Consider the following 18,801-nt stretch of genomic DNA (forward strand, 5'->3'; position numbering starts at 1 on the left):
CTACTCGGACTTGACCATTTGTGAGGGATCAGGACAGCAGAAGCTTCGCAGGCTGTATGTATTTGATAAGGCCTGCATTGCATTGTTAGGCAACGGCTTGGCAAGCGCAGGCTTGTATGCAGTGCTGAGAATCCTGTCTCCTCTTAGGGACTGAAATTTTACACCAAATCGGGCAGACTTACCTTGCTTAACAAGCTGCAACTCTCAAGATTTCATCTCTTATTTCATGTCAGCTATATTTCTTTAAAACATGTCTACTGGAGCAAAATAAATAATGTAAATTGCAGCTTACACAAGCAAGAAATCAGACTTTTAGAGCTGTAGAGGGACACCTGAAAACCAACGAGAGAGACAACAAAACACAAGGCTTTTTTTTTTCTTACATAAAATATCATTATGACAGCTCGAACTCATTTTTTCTTGAGATGGATGTGCAGTTGGCAAGTGGAAGATTCCTCTGTTTGTAGTCATCTCCAATTTCGCTCCAGCTCGCATGGGTAAAAAATAAAATACCCAAAGTCTCTAATCCAGTTTACAATCCTGCCCCTGGAACCGAAAACTAGACAGGTAGGTTTCAAAACAGCAAACATCAAGGGAGGAATGTCAAGATTCTGATTTTAGACGGAAGGCTTACAGCAGTCTTGACTAAAGGTTAAGGTTAACCTGTCTCCCTAGTTAGTGTCGCCAACGCAGGACTACAAAAATTATTCTGTGGGAAAGCCGTAGGATGACTTACAGTTTTCCCTTGTCCAATAAGACGTCAAGAAATGCCAGATCTGCTGCCAGCTGCAGCTCTCCAAGGGAGGTTCCCACCTGGATCAGATTCAGAAGCTCACAAAAAAGACATTCTATTTCTCTTAAAATCTCGTGTTTTCAGATTTGAAGGTGCTTCTTTCTTTAATAGACATCTGCACACAGATATTTAAAGATTTCAGTACTTTATTTAAAGCCTCTTTTAACCAGACTGCCTCAGTCTAAAATAACTTTGATTGATAAAAGGCCCTGCCAATTTCTTTGGGACCATGAAGCATACACGCACAACACACACAAACCATATCTTTTCAGATTCTTTAAGTAAAAAGGGGCTTGTCCCTTCTCTTTTTCCACCTAGAACCTCCGGCAGGATCTGACGAATCTGCACGGGCATTTATGACAGCACTTGTCTGTCCCTTCGTTTGGTACTGCTGGCGTCCTGAGGAAGTCCTTCCTGTCAGTATTTATATACTCCTTGGACAACAATCTTTGAGGTAATTTTTTTTTTAATACTGTTATAACTTTAGGGTACTCTTTGTTTATTAGAGTGAAAAATGAAGATGTCGTTCCATGACTACTTTTTAATTAAAATAATAATAAGGTAGCAGAAAGAATGCAATATGCTAACTATTGCACAACGCTGTATAAAGATGATTTTTTAAAAAATACATCATGATAATTGTCTTGTACCCCAAAGAATAAACTAAGATCTCTGAGTTGCGTCATTGCAAGAGTTACTACAGGACACAAGAAAAACAGAGCGTAAGATTAGGCTGAGGAGCTGGGAAATAAGGCTAGCTAATAATGCATGGAAAATTCACTGCAGAGTTTGAAAACATTCCGTGGGTGAGTATAAAAGGAATAAAAAAAGAAAGGCAGGCATCTAGGTACCAGCTACAGTTACTCAGCACTGTAAGACTGTGAGAACAAATGTTCCTGGAACAAAGCCTGCAGTTCTCAGTGCTGCAGTATATCTTATCCTTAATTTATGCAGAACATGACTTTATAATCAAGATGCAATAGGCCCCAAAAAGCCACACCATACAGAACTTTAGAATTTAGACTGGGACAAACCATTTAGACTGGGACAAAAAAAGAAAAGCTTAAAATTAAAATCTGCATTTCCTAAATTCAGTTCAACAAGGAGTTGCTTTCTATGTGCAACAGTTTGGTAATATTTTATTTACAGAAAAGCACATTTTATGGAATTAACGAAAAAATAAAATGAAGAGCACAAAGTAGAATGGATGCAAATACTGAAATTCAAAAATATGAAGGAAAGCCAAGTACTGTAAAATGTTTCACACTTTGTAAAATTAGTATATATAATACATATATATAATATATATATTCAACCAAACAATAATAACTGAACAAAGTCATTTCTGCCTACTTTGCTTATTTCTAATTCTGGAGACTAAAAAAGAGCAGATGGTAGCTTATGGCACCTGTAAATCCGCTCCTCTTTTTCTTGTTTGTAAGCTGTATATACATTCCCATTCAAACACAACTCTAAGCAATCTTTTAAAAGAAGCAATAAGGCACTCTTGACCCACAGAGGTAGAGCAGAAGTCAAAGGTTTTGATTACCACTGGAGTTCAATACCTTTGTTCAGTACATCCTGCAGTTCTTAGTTCTCAGACTGAACTTGAAACATTTATAGGTGTGAAAAGATTGATAAACCCACAGTATTTCAGTGACACTCCAGCTTTCTTTGATGGAGACCAAACAAGGAAGTGTGGGAGAAGGACACTGTTTTCTCATGACGCTAAATAATAACCAATCTTGCATCAGAATACTCCGCCATAAAAATGGCCACGCAGTAAATTGGAGATAAAGAGTTAAAAGACAGAGTGCTCTTGATGGGTCGTGCAGGGCTGTGCACTATGTGACATCTCACCAGTCATTTTGATGACAACAATTGAACATTTGAAAAGTGGCCATAAGGTAAGCACTTAAAATTTCTCCCCCAGATGCACAGAAATAATTCACAGGCAGCTAAGAAATTAGAAAGTGAAAAGATTCAGAAAATGCAAACTAATCCATAGTGGAGAACCGAGCTGCGTTTCAGACATTCAGTGGAAGGTTAAAACCTGGAAGGCAGTTATGCTGAAAGAGACAGAGGGATGAAAGCTTTGCCAGATGAATGGCAAATGTGGGAGATATTAGCTATGTAGAAGCATGAGATCGCAGAGAAGGAAATAGAAAGCTGTCATCATTTGAAAGCCTCATTTAAAACACTGAATCCGGCTCAGCTACCTCACTACAATGAAAAGACCGACAAATAGCAGACGGTTCCAAGAAAATAATTCAGAAAATAATGAATTATCCAGGAGTAAGACGGAGACACCGACTAGGAAAAATCAAAAGCACCGAATGTATACTATTAAACTAAAAATAGCTAGAGGCAAGATAACACTTTGCAAATATCTGAGGATGTAAATTCTAGGGGCGGGGTGAAGGACTTGGAGTACAAAAGAGCTGTGCACCCGAGTAGACATGGCTTACAGAGTGACCAGCACAACTCATTCCTCACAGCAAGATTGTCCAGTTTTACAGACTGACAGAAACACAGCCCCTCATTTTTACCACGTTTACAAATCACAGCTCAGCCAAACAGGTGTTACTGTTCTCAAGAGCCTTGTAGCTCTCTTTGAATTTATATCATATTCCTCCAGAATTTGACCTCCATAGACTTTGCTTTTTCCCAGTATTAGCTCGAACGGCTCCTGCATGAGGCCACCTGTCTTCTGCACCCATTTCCTTTACACGAAGGGTTACAATAGTCAGCCCTCCACAAAACTCTCATCTTCATCCCAGAAGCTACAGCTGCTCAGTATAACGCACACAGGCTTTCTCACATTTTTCAAGCAGAGCACACAGCTATTCTTTTTAACCCTATAGCAGTTTTTATGCTTTTGCCCCATCATGGCTTCCCTTGAAGCCAGCCCCTCTCACTAATGCTACCTCCTCATCAGCCGTCAAAGACTGAAAAGAAGGGAATTCCTGGTAAGGGAAGAAGAAGTATTGCAGTGGTGGACGTTTTCTCCCTCTTGCTCCCGCAGAAGAGAGCACAGCATTTAGTTTCATGCAGCTACTACTCTTGCTCTGCTCTGATGTTCTGTGCAGGAGAATTGCTGCAGAGTTTTGGGGGTGATAGCAGAATGCCAAATGTCCTGTGGTCTTGGCCACCATACCCTGCAGAGATATTTCTGTGCTGAAACAGGGGTGGGAAGCAGCACTTCAAAGCTGAGTACATTCTTCTGTGTCTTCCGTGAAACTGCTGTTAAACGGCACCTGACCAAACTTCTCACAGGAGAGCTCCAATGTCCTGTGGATGCCTGTAACGTGGACGAAGGCAAGATGTCTTTCATCTTCCTCATAGAAAAGATCCTAATGAGTTTCTGGTGCCTGTAATGTTAGAATGGGGCACGTTTTCCAAAATCTGCAGCTCAGAAACACAAGGAGGTTTTCTAAGAATTGCCACAAGCATGATAACCGATATCCTTTTGTTCGTTCGGTAGAAAGCAGGTTAGCTTTCAGACCACTGTCTTGCCACAGGACTGAGTTCAGAGTTAGTAGTCATCACACGTAGCATTTACTGAGAGGACGGAAAGAACAACAACAGCATGTAACGCAGAGCCAGCAAATTCCCCTCATTTATGGAGCTGGCCTGCGCAGCAGCATGCAGGGCCAGCGACTGAACTTTGAGAAACAGTAAAGAACCAAGTGGGCCTACAGTGCAGGGAATATCTGCAGTGCAGCACGTTTTGCCATATTCTTGACATACCTCCAGCACCCCCAGGTGACTGCAAAGCCTGAGTAGAGCCCAGCACTGGTTTGTGTCACAGCGGAGCCTCACTTACCAACACAGAGACAATCCTCTCCCCCTTCCCTGAATTTCTGGGATAGCATCGAGGTGTCATACCGGACTGAGAATCGGTTTATTTAAGGCTTTACTTCAGCAATGCTATCTTACCTGTCACCTACTAAAGCTTGCTCGACTCATACAAAATGATGAGCTGACCATATTCATTTTCTCTATGCAGCTGAACATGTGCAGGGTGGGAAAAGGCAAGAGGCCCCAGTCTGATATTATCTGGCCTCTTTCTGTAATGCACAGTTGCCAAAGACTGCCCAAGGTGGTTTAGGTGATTTGTCTAACTCATACTAGTGTTGTAGTGCTCTCTGGCAAAGAGGCTCTCAAGGTGTGGCACACAAACCATTTTTACAAGTGTTTTTTACAGGAAAAAAACAAACACCACATACCTTTTGTGGCTCCAGTAGCAGATTGAAAGCCTGCAGTGTGCCAACTCTTATCTGAAGGAGAAGAAATACCTCCACGTGAACAGCTACTGCGTGAGGGGAGGACAGTGACTGCCTGATGGCTGATAACTACCTGGCCACCAGAGAAGCATGTTTATAAAGGTCTTTACTCATTAATCGCTTCCTGAACATTAGGTAAACACTCTCACAACAGTAATTACAGCCAGTCAACAGAACCTCACTGCTACTACACACGGTGCGTTCAACTGCTCCTCTCAAACTGCCTGCCCAGGTGGTGCCTGAACCTGCGCTTGCAGCTCAGGATGGTGGAGCAAGAAAAGATACGGGGAGAGGTTAAAATAAAGCAAAGGGCGTTGGTGAAACCTCATGTGCTTTAGGTGGGTGAGTGGATGAGGTTGGGGGCAGGTGGTAGGTGGGCAGAGGCAAAAGGTTGGGATCTTGGTGAGGTGAATTACACAGGAAAGTAGGGGGTCTGAGGTGGGTGTACGGTTTGTGGGAGTGGGGCATGCAGCAGTATACCCATCTGAGGATCTAACGAAGGGAAAGGAACACACGAGGAGGTGGGGGGGAGGCAGGCAGGGATGGCAACACACTGCTTCTGACCCATCTTTTTGGTCTGGGAAAACGTATTCCAGTAGTATTTACTGATGCTGACACTCAAAGTTTGAGACCTCCCTGCCCCAATTCAGACTTGATTTACAAATCAGCTATGTCTTAAAGCTCAGTTTGCTTTTCATGATGCAGAGTCTGTAGTAGCCCACACAGAAACTATCTCAACAGGAAAGATTTACCGACAGCACGCACGTGGCAGACTGGGGTAGAGCGGCTCCTGCCTGTGCTCAGAAGCTATGTCTGAGCTCCCTCTAGCGACTTGTGCTGGTCTTCCACACTCACGGATCACTACCGGCTTCTATACACCCATGGATCGAATAGCTCAATTAAAACCCAAAGAGTTTTAAAACAAATAAACAGACAAAGGGTCTTTGTACCTGTCCGGTACAGTTCATATCAATTCTGCCTCACAAAGCTAAGTTCCTCTTTTCAGAAGTTGCCAGAAAAGTAAAACAGAACAAATACAGATTGAATGGCATTAGAGACAAGTTGAAACTAGACTGTTTCCAAAGCTCTTGCAAAACAAAATCAGCAAGCTTGTATAACTATCTACTTTAGGTAACAGAAATATCTTCTGAAGTAGCATTTCTAGAAGGGGAGTAGAAGAGGGCTTTTGCCATCACGAATCTGAAAACAACCATCATGAACAAGGCTGGCATATAAATCGGTTCCCTTGGTATCTTATAGAATAAACAAATGGATGAATCACTAACTTTTAAAAAAAAATCAGCCTGCCCAATTTTCTACATGATGCATGAGCTCTGAGACATGGCCACTGCAAGCCTAAAAAGGAGAGAGCACAACTCATTTAAGTGTCAGGATCCGGGGTCCTTCCCCAATCACATCCTCTTTGCAAGCTTAAAAAAAAATGTTTAAATCATTCCATTTTTAAAACAAACAAAAAAGGCTTTAAAACTAAAACATTTTACAAAAAAAGTCTCTCTGTCTCATTGAAAATGTGTCTTGAGATACGTATGTTAATCCTGATGGCATTTCTCTGCCTGCCAGTTTAATTATTTACTCCTGGAATCAGGGATGGAAAGGAACTTTTTGTATGCAACGAGCTTCAGCTACAGAGGCTGTGAACTGTTGCCTCAGCTCCTGCATAGCCCCCACACCTACCTGTGTTTTTCCCCACAACGGTGGGAAAAAAGGAATACTTCAACCAAAATAAGACTGAACTATCTAGTGGTCAGTATAAGCGTGTCCTCCAGCTCTCCTGCTGTTTTGCCATGGGGTTGTTCACTGTTTACTTCACCTGTCACTGACGTGGTGCAGAGTCTAGCATATGGGAGCCCTCATCTCAGCTTAACCTGTCCTGCAGGCACTACTGCTACAGCAAGCTGTGGGCATCAGCATTGTTGTTTCCTGATGTTGCTGTTCTTTGGCTTGTTATCAGTTCTGCTATGCTTATGGGACCGTGTTTTTGTGTACTGTTGAGCCACAACCACAAATTAACTTCTGTTCATATATTCGTCCTCTTTCTCTGCCACCAAATAAATCCCTACCTCCAAGATAAATGCCACTAACAACCTTCTATAGCCCTATCCCCTTCTGGCTACAGCAGAGCAGTAATTCCCTCACAGCTCCCGTCTTCACACTGCTCTGTCTGCTCTCTCTCCTGACTTCTCAAATCCAGGTGCAAATTTAGGAGGGGGCATGACAGCAGCCATGCAGTTTTTCAGAGCAGGGTGAGAGGCTGTTAGCCCAGCTGCCAGGGGAGAGTGCAAGCTGTAGGGGAATTTAACGTGCCCAAATGAGGAGGAGAATGAAGAGCTGGAGCTTTGCATTTAACATTACAGAGCAGCAATATTTCCCTGCCCATTACATCACACTCATCATTGGCTCACCAGCAGAAGGATTGTTCCTTTGTTTTTACAAAAGATCTCAGGTGGAGAGGATGCACCAAGAGCTGGGATAGGGGAACAACTGCACAGCCTCTTCACCTCCTCAGCCAGTAACTTGGAGCACGGTGCTCAGATTCTGTACCAGAAGAAGCACATCGTGCTGAAACCATTCTGCATGGGGCTATGAAAACATAAAAGAGGCATAAAACCAAGTTAACAGCAGCATGTCAAGGCCTTGTTAAAGAGCAGAAACAAAGCAAGTAGCACCACCAAAGGCTCTGTAACGGACCAGGAGACAGAGTGCTGTTACATTTCATTATATGCCTAACAGCAATACCTCCCAGCAGAAGAAAGGTTATTTTTAATGATCACTCACTTATGTCTTATAACAGTTCCATGGCCTTGGCAAAGACAAAGAGCTCCGATTGTCCTTTTTGCCCAACCCTCTTCCCCCCCCCCCCCCCCCCCCCCCCCCCCCGTTTTTTTGGGTAATGTACAACATAATTTTTTTATTTTTATTTTTTAATGATAAATAGCTAATCTGTATAGGAACAGATAATAAGATCCCGTAGGTGAAGCTGAAGCTGAAACTAGGACATTTTAGCTTAAAAATAACTCATCAGGATTTAGGCACATGAGGTCACCTCTGAAAACAGGCCGTAGATGCTCTCTACATGTCACAATTACCAGTCAAAAACAGATGCTAAACTTGCATGTCTGGTTCAGAGTATTACAGATAACCCGAAATTTAATCTCAAGCATTAATGAGCTGAGTTGGTGAGCACGTGGTTCTGCACTGAAAACCTGGAGCAGAGAAATCGCTCAGCATCGCTTAGACCCGAGGAACGGACTCGTGCTGTTATCAGCTACCGCATCAGCACGACGTGGGCTTGGGGTTATCATCAACGCTCGCGTCCTTTCCCATATCCGTACGTGCCCCATCAGGACACATGCAGAGGGAATTGCGGGCTGTGCCCGGGTGCAGCTGTGCCGCAGCAGCAGCCACCAGCCTGCGCTGCATCCCCGGCAGTGCCTGAGCAGCCCACGGCACCGGCAGGCAGCACTGCACAGTTGTGGGCCCCTGCTCAGCTGGGCTTGGGTGCGAGAAGGTGCTCGGTCCTGGTTAGGGCTGGTGTCCAGCACCAGGGTCAGGACCACGGAGCTGTTGTCATCTCTTTTGGTGTAAGCTGGGAGGGGATAGGAAAAATCCAAAGCGCAAAGTGAGCAAGAGGTTCTATTTTTGAAGCAGCAGTCTGGGAAAAACGTACCGGACAGAGGTCATCGTCTGTTTCTAAATAAAAGATCCGGATGCCATCTCTGAGACAACAGTTGGCTTCTTTTTGTAGGAGTTCTCAGTAGTCATCCCTCTCAAAGCAGCAGCCCGCACTTGCGCCCCATTTTCTCTCTCTTGAAAGTACAGCACAGAAGAGGTAATGAATGAACGTGAAAATAATTTCTGCCAAAAATAAGACTGAAGAAGAGTGTACATGCAACAAGACCAAACACAATGAGAAGGCACTGCTATTATAGCTGGCCTCTTGCTTAAACAAGCTTGTCCCTAGCTCTTCATTCTGCCTCTCGCCAGTTCCTAGGTGCCATCAGACATCAAAAATACCATTGGACCTGGGATAAAACAAGGAGGATTGCAAAAAAAACGCTCACAGGAGGCTTTCAGCTCTGATCATGTTTCCAAGAAGCACCTGATTGCTTCAGCACCTGAAATCTCAGCTAACATTGTGTAATTGCTTAGCAGCAGATAAGGATTCTGGATGGCAAAAGGATATCCCTCAATGGCCCCTCCCAATAATGCCCACAAAGAGCTGCTCTCTCATTCGAATCCAAAAGTGGTAGCTGCACTTTTCCGTTCTATTCCCTCCCACTCCCCTGGGCCCTTTTGCTTTTTCTCCCAGGCCGAGCTGGCTTCCCCGGTAAGCTCGGCTGCCTCTCCCCACGTCCCCGCAGCTCCTGAGGGAAGCCAGGCAGGACAGCCCAGGGCCCCGCTGGCTGGGGACGGCAAAAAGGTCTCCACGGGCTCTTTCGCAACACATGCTCCGGAGGGAAAACAGCAGAAATGTTTATAGCGAACATGTTATTACAGACCTCATCCTTAATCACTGAGCAGCTCCCGGAATGCTGCTCTGCTGATTTTGCCACCCTAGAAACCTACCAGAGGCACTTTGGGAATTTGTCCAGGACTCCTCCAAACTTCTGGCCAACCAGCAGCACCTTGAACCTGCATCGAAATCTAAGGTATAGTTAAGGACAGCTGAAATTACCTTAAGTCCACTGGAATCTGTAACTAGTAACGATTTAGTTTTCCTTACCTACAGCAGAGGTTTATGCTGACCCACCTGTCCAGGAGATTAGTCACTTATTGATGGAGCCAGGGCAAATTCCCATTATAGGTGGAACCAAAAAAGTCATAGCCATCTCACTCACAGCTGCAACCTCTTATTCAAGGTAGGCTGGATCCAGGTCCTCCCCAGAAACCTGCTAGAGGTCAGACAAATTGCTCTGGGAGAAGCTTTGAGAAAACTGATTGCACTTCCCAGGACTGCCAAAGTGTGAGCAAGCAATCAGTCACCTACAGGGTGGGCAGGGGACTAGGAAGGATCACTCAGATAACTCAGATAACCTGTTTTTCTGTCTTCCACTTTTTAAAAGGGACATTCATTCTGCTCGGTGTAGCAGAACCAATTACACAACATAGGTTTCAAATCCCTAATTACAGTGGATGCTTTTCCCTCAGTATTGCTGGAGGGAAAGATTCATGCAATGAAGCCGCGGTATCTGTGACAACAACATCATGTGCCATGCTGATCAAAAACTAGTTCACTGCTGAATTTCAGTGTCACCCTTCCTAGCGGTGATTATGCCTTACAATTAAAAAGGAATCATCATCAAGGCTGTGTGCTGACAAAATATTTTCATATGAAACAAGGAACTCAGTAAGTAAAATACAACATTTATTAATAATCTATAACACATTTTCAAAAAGTTTAATTATTTAAGGGCCAAAGAATAAAACTTCTGTGATAATGAATAGTCTAATCTTTTACAACTGTAACTAGGTCAACAACAAATTAAATTACCCAGCCAGCATGAAAAAGATGAATTGCACCAAAATTAAAAGATGCTATTAAAATAGATTTCCAGCCTCTCTTGCTAACCCACCTCAAAGCAAAAAAAACAAAACAAACAAGCAAAACAAAACAAAACAAACAAAACAAACAAACAAACAAAACCAGTAATATCAGGATGTCAGTATCATGAAATGGAATTAGGAAATGTCATGCTGCTTTCTAGTTTCTGAACTACAGTGTTATAATAATCAAAGGGAGAAAGTTTACTCTCCGGGATAGTAAGATAGAGAAACAACAGGAAAGTTAAAGCAGCAGGGTATGGAATTCTTTCAGTAAGTCTTTTACTGAAAACATGTGAGATTGCTTGAAATTAATTCATGTAGGTATCAAATCATAGCAATAAGATCTTTTTCTCTATCTTAGCTTTTTTTTTTTTTTTTTTTTTTTTAAGTCAAGAGTGTGTCAAACATTTTACTGGTCATAGGTAGGTGTTAAATCCATTGGAAAACAAATTCCTCTGTAGGAACGCACTGCAATGGTGGTAGTGAAATGAAACACCCTTGTGCCCCAGCATGTCCCATTCAAGTATGGGTCAGAAATGCAGAGCTCGAGGAGCACGGCTGCTCTTGCATTGTTATTCCCTGTAGGTAAGTGCAATGTACCTGAGAGGTGGGAGAAGGGCAAGCAAGGTCTGTCTGTGTCCTCTGCTTTACAGAGATGTAGACATATACAGGGACTGAAACACATACAGAAGCCCCATGGTATCATGTACAGAAGCCTCATTATCTGCCAAGCTGTATGTCAGACACCTCATGTGCTTTAAGCACTAATTATAATAGTAATAAAATTCATACCTCCAAGATTAGAAGATCATCAATAACAAATCCACATGAGACTTCCTGTACAAGAACAGTTGTGAGAATAGCAAAATCTGGCTCTGCTCTAGCTAGAAATGATGTTGTGACAGTGTCAAAAGGCTTTTTCCCTCTTTGCTGTGATTTTATTTTGGGATAAAATAGCTTAATGCTCCAAGTGTTATGTTTTGGCTCGAACTGCATATTTTAAAGCAATGCAACTCTGCTGCAGCTTCTCTGAAAAGCACTATTTAATAAGGTTGTAAAGTCAGTGACTCAAATCCCAGAAAAAACCCTGCTTGTACTTTGTGATTTGGGCTTTTGGTTCCTATGTATTATGATATTTTCTTTGATCACATTAGCATATTCTGTTGTCTCTAAGGATTCCTGTTCACGCAGTCAGTGGGAAGCTATTCAGTGTTCTTTTCACCTTCCCTACTCAATGCCTGCCTCCAGGTCTCAGAGTGCCTCCTCCCCACCAGGGTCTGCTTATGAAACTATTCACTCGAAGTGATTCATTAGCACTCGTCTTACTGCAGTGTTTGAAGACCTTCTTGTAACTAATTGAGGTATTACCTTAAAAAGGATACAGAGAATAGAATTCTTGATCTCTGCCAATGAGTTTGCATAATATTTTGAGAGAAGGCTGCTCTATAATGCACATTAAACTAGTGCAAGTTTGGAAAAATACAGGTATCACGTATGGACCATTAATTTGTTGGTTTGGAGATGACTCTAAACTTTTCATTCTCAAACAATGGAAATTTGCATTATACCTAAATCAAACTCTTACTGAGGAGGAAAACTCAAAAGGAAGCAAATAACCTCCTTAGTGATAATATCCTGGTGACATCAAAAGGCAAGGCTAGGCTATCAGTAATTTTCTTTTGAAAAAAAGAATGCTTCTCACAGTAACAGAAGCATCAGGAGCCTGTGATTTCTCTTTTTCTTTTTGAACCAAGGAGATAGTTGAGGTAAAGAGGCAATGAGAAACAAGAAATAGCCTGAAGAAAAGACAATAGTTACATCCCTGCCTCCTCTCCCTCTCCTCTCGTCACATTTTGAATAAATTGGCAGCAATTGTGAGTATTCCCTCACAAGGAAAATCCCAGTCATACGACCTACTTTCATCTAATTACATGACCTACTCATCCTCTCCTCTTCCTCTAATGAAGGTGGTTGTTTTTTTTAAAACCATTTACTTACCCAGGTCTTGGAAATCATAGCAAGTGCTGAAAAGCAGCACCTCAGTGGGGTGTGCTCAGATAAGTACCTCAGCTCATAAAGATGACAGTGAATTTTAATATGCAACTGGGACTGACAGGATTATTCACCTACCGTGATCATTTCTGGCTTGCCAAGGTCCATATGGATGGGCAGCATTTAAATGCTGGCTTCTCTGTATATAGTAGTCTCAACATCAGCCAAAAAGAGTAGGACATGCCTGGGTCCGAAACACGAGCACACAAGTGCCTTATCTACATCCTGTGACCATATTCTTTCTCTGTTTTGGTAAAAGACTGTGATGGCACTGCTCTTCTCTGCCACCACCCCGGTACATATTTAGAAGGAAATGGACAAAAGCTATAACCTCAGCCTCCTGAAAAAATAAAACACAAGGAAGTCGCTTAGAAATGGGGTAATACACAGAAACCGCAGGCAAGATGCCCGAGTCTTTCTGCAGCTAAGGGCAGTTTCACATCTATGACAGACGGGTGCTGATGGAGGTGGCTGTGCTGGAGAGGAGAAACTCACTGCTTGTTCTCTGAAGAAAGACCCAGCTGACATTAGTGCTTGTAGGGCACTATATACAGCAAAGCTGCAACCTTCAAGCAATATCATAATAAGCAACACTAAAACAAGAAATAATAATAAAAAACCCCCAACACTTCTGGAAATATATTCAACCAATTACAAAAATTATGTCATGAGGTTTTGCAGAACAGTTTGCATAATAGATGAGACTTTAGTAAAACAAGTTGTTTCAGTAACTGATTTCTTACCTGTTCCAAGTTGAAAATATGCTGACTGAAATAATACCGAAGCTGCTTATTTGCATAATTTACGCCTAACTGCTCAAAACTTGGTTTCGAAGTCTTCCAACCCCAAAACATCAAGTACAGCAATGGACAAACACTAAAGGAAGAAGGTGTAGAAATCTAGTTAAGCAATCTGGCCTACAGTGACTTAACCCTCAACAGCTAACTATTACCAAAGGTGCTGTAGTGTATGCTAAGAGATTTTGAATAACTGTAGCATATACGAATAGATTTTGAATATTTAACAGTTATGTAAATTGTGAAAACAGAGATAAGTAAATATTACAAAGAAATTTGCCATGGACTTCAGAGGAATAGTAAATTTTTCTGTGTTTGGTCCAGAAGCCACACCTTAGTTGGTCTTGCCTTTTCCTTTATGTTAGCTGCTCTATGTCCCCTTCAGTGTTTCCAGCGAATAGCTTATGATGACCCTGAGAATTTAAATCACTAAATATACCTAAATGACTAAATCCCCACTAATACTGTCACTAACACAGCAGCAAAAAGCCTAACCCATATAAATGCTAATAGCATTGGGAACAGACTTTTTCAGATTCTCTCTCAAAGGCTCTAGTATGAACACTTTCAAAAATGACCTGGTCACATTGTCCACAGGCTGCTTATTTTTCAGAAAATCACTGGTAATATTGAGACTGTTGAAAGCTTTGCCCCATGGCAGATGGAGGCAAGTGTGAAGGACTGACAGGTCTGGGTACTGCAGACACCAGCTATTGAAATCCATCAAGCAAATGCTTTTACCCCTCACTCCCACAGGAAAATGTTAATTGGCAAAAGCATTTTATAGTTCTATACTCTTCCTCTCAGGTAGCTTAAAATAGCTGTAAAATCTCACATTATAGTCATTACAAAGCTAAAAAAAAATCAGAAAAATAGAAACAGACACAATTTCTACATCTGACAGCACAGGACAAAAAAAATGGCAGGGATACTAAAGTGTATCTTTGCATTTTTTAATAATTTTTTTCCTTGAAGCAGCAGTTGTATTCATAGAAAACTTGAAAAAGAAAGAGAGAAACAAGAATGGGTTTCTTTCTTTGTTTCTTCCTTTTTTTTTTTTCCTCTCAGATGCAGGGTTCTTTGCAAATTTACCTTGCATTGTCACAAGTAACACTTCAGAAAGGAGTATGACAAGCAAGTTGCTGATATTGCTTAAAACATTTTACTTACACGCTTACCATGATTCCGCTCACTGCTGCATTTCCACAGAGAGCATCAGAAAATATTTCTCTCCATTACTTAGGGGAGTACTGAAACACAGGAGGATTAACTGATGTGCTTAAGACCGTGTAAGAAATCTGTGGGATAGCAGGCAATTAAAGCAAAGTCCCAAGTTCCAGTTTTGGTTTTATCACTTAATCATCTCTTTCTCTGAGCTACAGGAAACTGTCACAGCACATCAGAAAGTATATTTTTCTGATGTATATGTTGTTGCTGTAAAATTGTTTCTCCAGATCTCCTAAAATCCTTTGTTGTATTCCAGCTCACAAATCTTTCACCACTTTGACCACTTCCATCTCAGTTGTGCTCTAATTGTTCATTTGTAGCATTCTCCCTAATTTTGCAGGTTAGAGGACTTAAACAGGACACTGTGGGTAAGATGTAAATGTGCTTTATAAATAGCAAGTACTCACAGACACATACCGTATACCTCCCTTTTAGTGAAGTCAGCATCTCATCACCTTCACTAATACTGAAAAAAAGAGTGGCAACTCAGTTGCTGGAGTTAGTGATGTCCAGTTGTGTCAGGTGGGGAACGCTCTTAATTTCCCCTGGGTTGAGATGTTCAGATGGGTCTTCACACAGAACGACACTGATACCTGGAAGGAACCTAAAGGAAAATACTTCACGTAGAAGGACAAGGTGCTAGTCAGGAAAACAACATGCAAGAAAATACACACAGTAACACATAAGGCAGCATGTAGCTTTTCAAACACCAGTAGCTTCCTGAAGTGAATGCTAAGTTGCTTTCCTCACAGCAGCATTTTCGGATATACTGTGAAAACGGCCCCAGCCTTTTTCAGCCACAATTTTTTCCTGTCTGTATCAAAAAAGCACTCAGCCAAATGGTTAACGGGAATGTCACTTAGAGGCAGGAATGAATGTTTGAGGAAAATGAAATAATAACGTAAAGAAAGAACTGAAAAGCAACTGCTGGTTGCTGAAAACCAAACTGGTCTGCCATGCAACCCTACAGATCAGGACGACAGCCAGGAAAAAAAAAAGAATTTTGAACTCACCCTGTCACTGTCCTGCTGTAACCCACTGAACTGTATTTGGACTCGCGACTGTGATGCTAAGTGCTCTGTGACAAGAAGTGCCACAGAACATAGCCTTGTTTCTTTAAAAGCTATTTCAAGTCTGCCCTTCTTACTCACATTTGAATGATCTCGAAATCCTGAGGGACTCTTGGCAACACTGCCTCCACTGAAATCTTTTTGCAAGTGTTTTTTTTTGTGGCTTCCTCATGCCTTTGTTGCAGGATCCTCAAGCCTTCAGTCCCTCACACTATGTATTTCTCCGTAAAGGAGATCAGCAAGTTTAGGTTCTTAAAATATTTTTGGGAGTGCTGAGGACAGCAATTACTTTCAAATACTTCAGAAAAGACCATGGGACAGACTGTGCACTCTCCTCTGTGCTGGACAAACACAAGCTCGGGCTCAGTCCTGAAGGACACTGCTTGCTCTCCTGCTGGCAGGTCATTTTGACTCACAGTCACGGCTGCTACGCTGCTACAGAGGGAGTTAGGTGGCAGAGCACCTCCTCTGGCCTGCACAGATTACTTGTTGCTGAGACCTACCACCTACCTGATCACGGGTTGTGGGGAGTGCAGCAAAGACAGGCTGTTGTGGAGCTTCCGGCTGAAACCCTGCAGCTCTTTACGGCCAACGCGTGGCTGTTGTGTTTGCTTCTGGGAGACCTGCAGCCGCTGGGCTTCTCCAAGGGAAAGGAGCAAAGGAAAGACGACTTGCCTCCCTGGCTGCTCTCCGCTGGGACATCGCAGCTGAGAAAAGCACCAGCACAAAGATGAACCAAGTAACAGGCTGGGCTGGCGGTGTGGGTGGGCTGTGCAAGGCTTGTTCTGCAGCACAAAAGTCTGCCAGTTCTCTGAAAATATTGCTTCAACATCCTACTGCATGAGCCGATACGGATGGTTCTTTCGGATGGAGCTCTCTCATAATACTTGAGTCACTTACTGCTAATGGCCATCTGTTTTGCCATTGTAGGTAAATCGTGGGCAGCAGTGAATTAGCTCAGGAAGACAATGCCCTATTTATAGAAAAATCTAAGAGACAGTACATTTCGAATTTAAAAAAAAAGGTTTACCATCGCTAAATTTTCCTCTTTGCCTTCAGCTAGGGAAGAGCTTTAATAATACAAAAATTGAAAAGAAAAGAAGGCTATTAAAGGCATTTTGAGGGATGCCAAGAACATTTGAAATTATTTCCATCTTTCACATTTGCAGACAGTGATGACAACATCCACTTTATGGGCAAAACATTTCCGTGCCACCTCACAAGAACTTCATTTCTGCTGGGAGGCAGCATCTGGTGACCACTGCTTCTTTCCCCATTGCTCTGTTTCTTCAGTAATGATTTTCCCTCTTGGCACAGCGATAGGTATTGTATGAAGCCGAACAGAACTGAGATTGTGGCTTGATTTTTTTAAAATAGATTTCTCAACTGGGCCTGCTCTGCTGAGCATTGTTACTTCCCTGCAGTTACCAGCACATGAGTAGCAAGGGTCAGATAACAAAAGACAAAAGGACTACAGACAGCTTGAGCCTCATTTTGTGATTGTTGCAGTTGAAATTATGTGTTCCCAGGTGGTCTGTTGATAGAATTTGTTTTAATACATGTAAACAGCAACCCGCTACCACGGGTATGATGATATCAAGCACTAGAAATACACTGGAACAGCATTTGGACGTAATGCTACATACCAGAAAGGAAATTCATCTCCTGCATCAATTTTATTCTTTACAATCATAACAAAACTTACGAGAATATAAAAAAAAATAACTTGAAACAAAGTCCTCAAAGCTGTGTGAAGTTAAGCATAATGTGAATAACAGGGTACTCATCTATCTTCCCTAATCCACGTTGTCCTAGTGGGCACCAGGACCAGGTAAGAGATCAGAAGGCAGGATTTATAAGCTCTGATCCTGTGTTGTTTCTGTCTGCTACGTGACCCTGTACAGACGCACTTAAATTCCTCCTAGGGAGTCCTGCAAAGAAGCCAGTGATATTTTAACCATTAGTCCTTTCCTATCTTCATTAAACTACTGTGCCTTTTTTTTGTTGTTGTTTCTATAAAATCTGGTTGGAAAAAACACCACCACTGGTAGATGTCATTATCCAAAATATTTTTGATCTTTTACCAATACATTTTTTGATCCTCTTTCAAAGGTCTTTATTAAGTTTTCTGCAGCCCTTTGCCTATAACATTTGCACAGTCTTGAGAAGTTCCCCCCGTTACTTACCAACTTGTACCTAAAAGACTCAGATCTTTGAATTAGGAATGTCATCAGGAATCCTCAGCGTATAGTTTTTTTTAATTATTATTTTTTTATTTTCTTTGTACCTTTTTCAAATCTACATTTACCTACTACTTGTAGTGGGACATTTTGGAGCAACTTTGCTAACTTCTATGATGGTAGATGCTGACATTTTGTCTTACTGAAATTCATGGATCTTTAATGATTCAAACCTTTTGCTCTCTTTTCTCTGCTCTTTCCACAGTGCACTGAATTCAGCTAGCACAGAAAAGTCATATCAAAATATCCTTGCTAATCCTGTAGCCTCACAGAGCTCATGTTGCTCAACTTCCAGCACAGACCTGCTTTCACCGCCACTTGCGATGTAACAAAGACTTTCTCATGAAAGCCATGCTGAGGACAGCTGAACGAGCACCGACCAGCTGCAGGGATGCGCTGTAGGAAACGCTGCATTGCCTCTGCTTCCACGGATTACCAACAGCAATTGTGAAATCCAGCAGCGTTGCGGCAAAACTGCGAAAAACAGTGACGTTTTCTCATTGCAGTACTAGGCACATGGCACTTTCTGAAGAAAAAAACCAAATCTATAGTTCTCACTCTGAAAGTTGTTTTTGATAACGGCTTTAAAGATGATTAGTCTATGAAAGCACAACTGTGGGGCTTAAGTTCAGTTTCAATGCTGTGCGATGAAATAGGACACAACCATTAACTGTAACTTGACAAAAGCGTTACTGGAAAACTTCCCCAACAGCCTAGCAAATGAGTCCTACATCGGGGCCTATTTTGGGTCAAAGATGATACTGCCAGACA

General features: G+C 42.1%; 1 long non-coding RNA gene across 1 annotated transcript; it reads left to right on the forward strand.

Annotated features, from left to right (window-relative positions):
• The first annotated feature begins 129 nt into the window (after window positions 1-129).
• LOC106049763 (uncharacterized) lies at window positions 130-18,365 on the forward strand. The gene is made up of 3 exons (XR_001214553.3): window positions 130-567; window positions 1,112-1,247; window positions 18,236-18,365. It is a non-coding gene; the product is annotated as an uncharacterized lncRNA (long non-coding RNA).
• The last annotated feature ends 436 nt before the right edge of the window (window positions 18,366-18,801 follow it).

This window comes from Anser cygnoides, chromosome 3, assembly GCF_040182565.1.
Source record: "Anser cygnoides isolate HZ-2024a breed goose chromosome 3, Taihu_goose_T2T_genome, whole genome shotgun sequence".
NCBI lineage: Eukaryota > Metazoa > Chordata > Aves > Anseriformes > Anatidae > Anser > Anser cygnoides.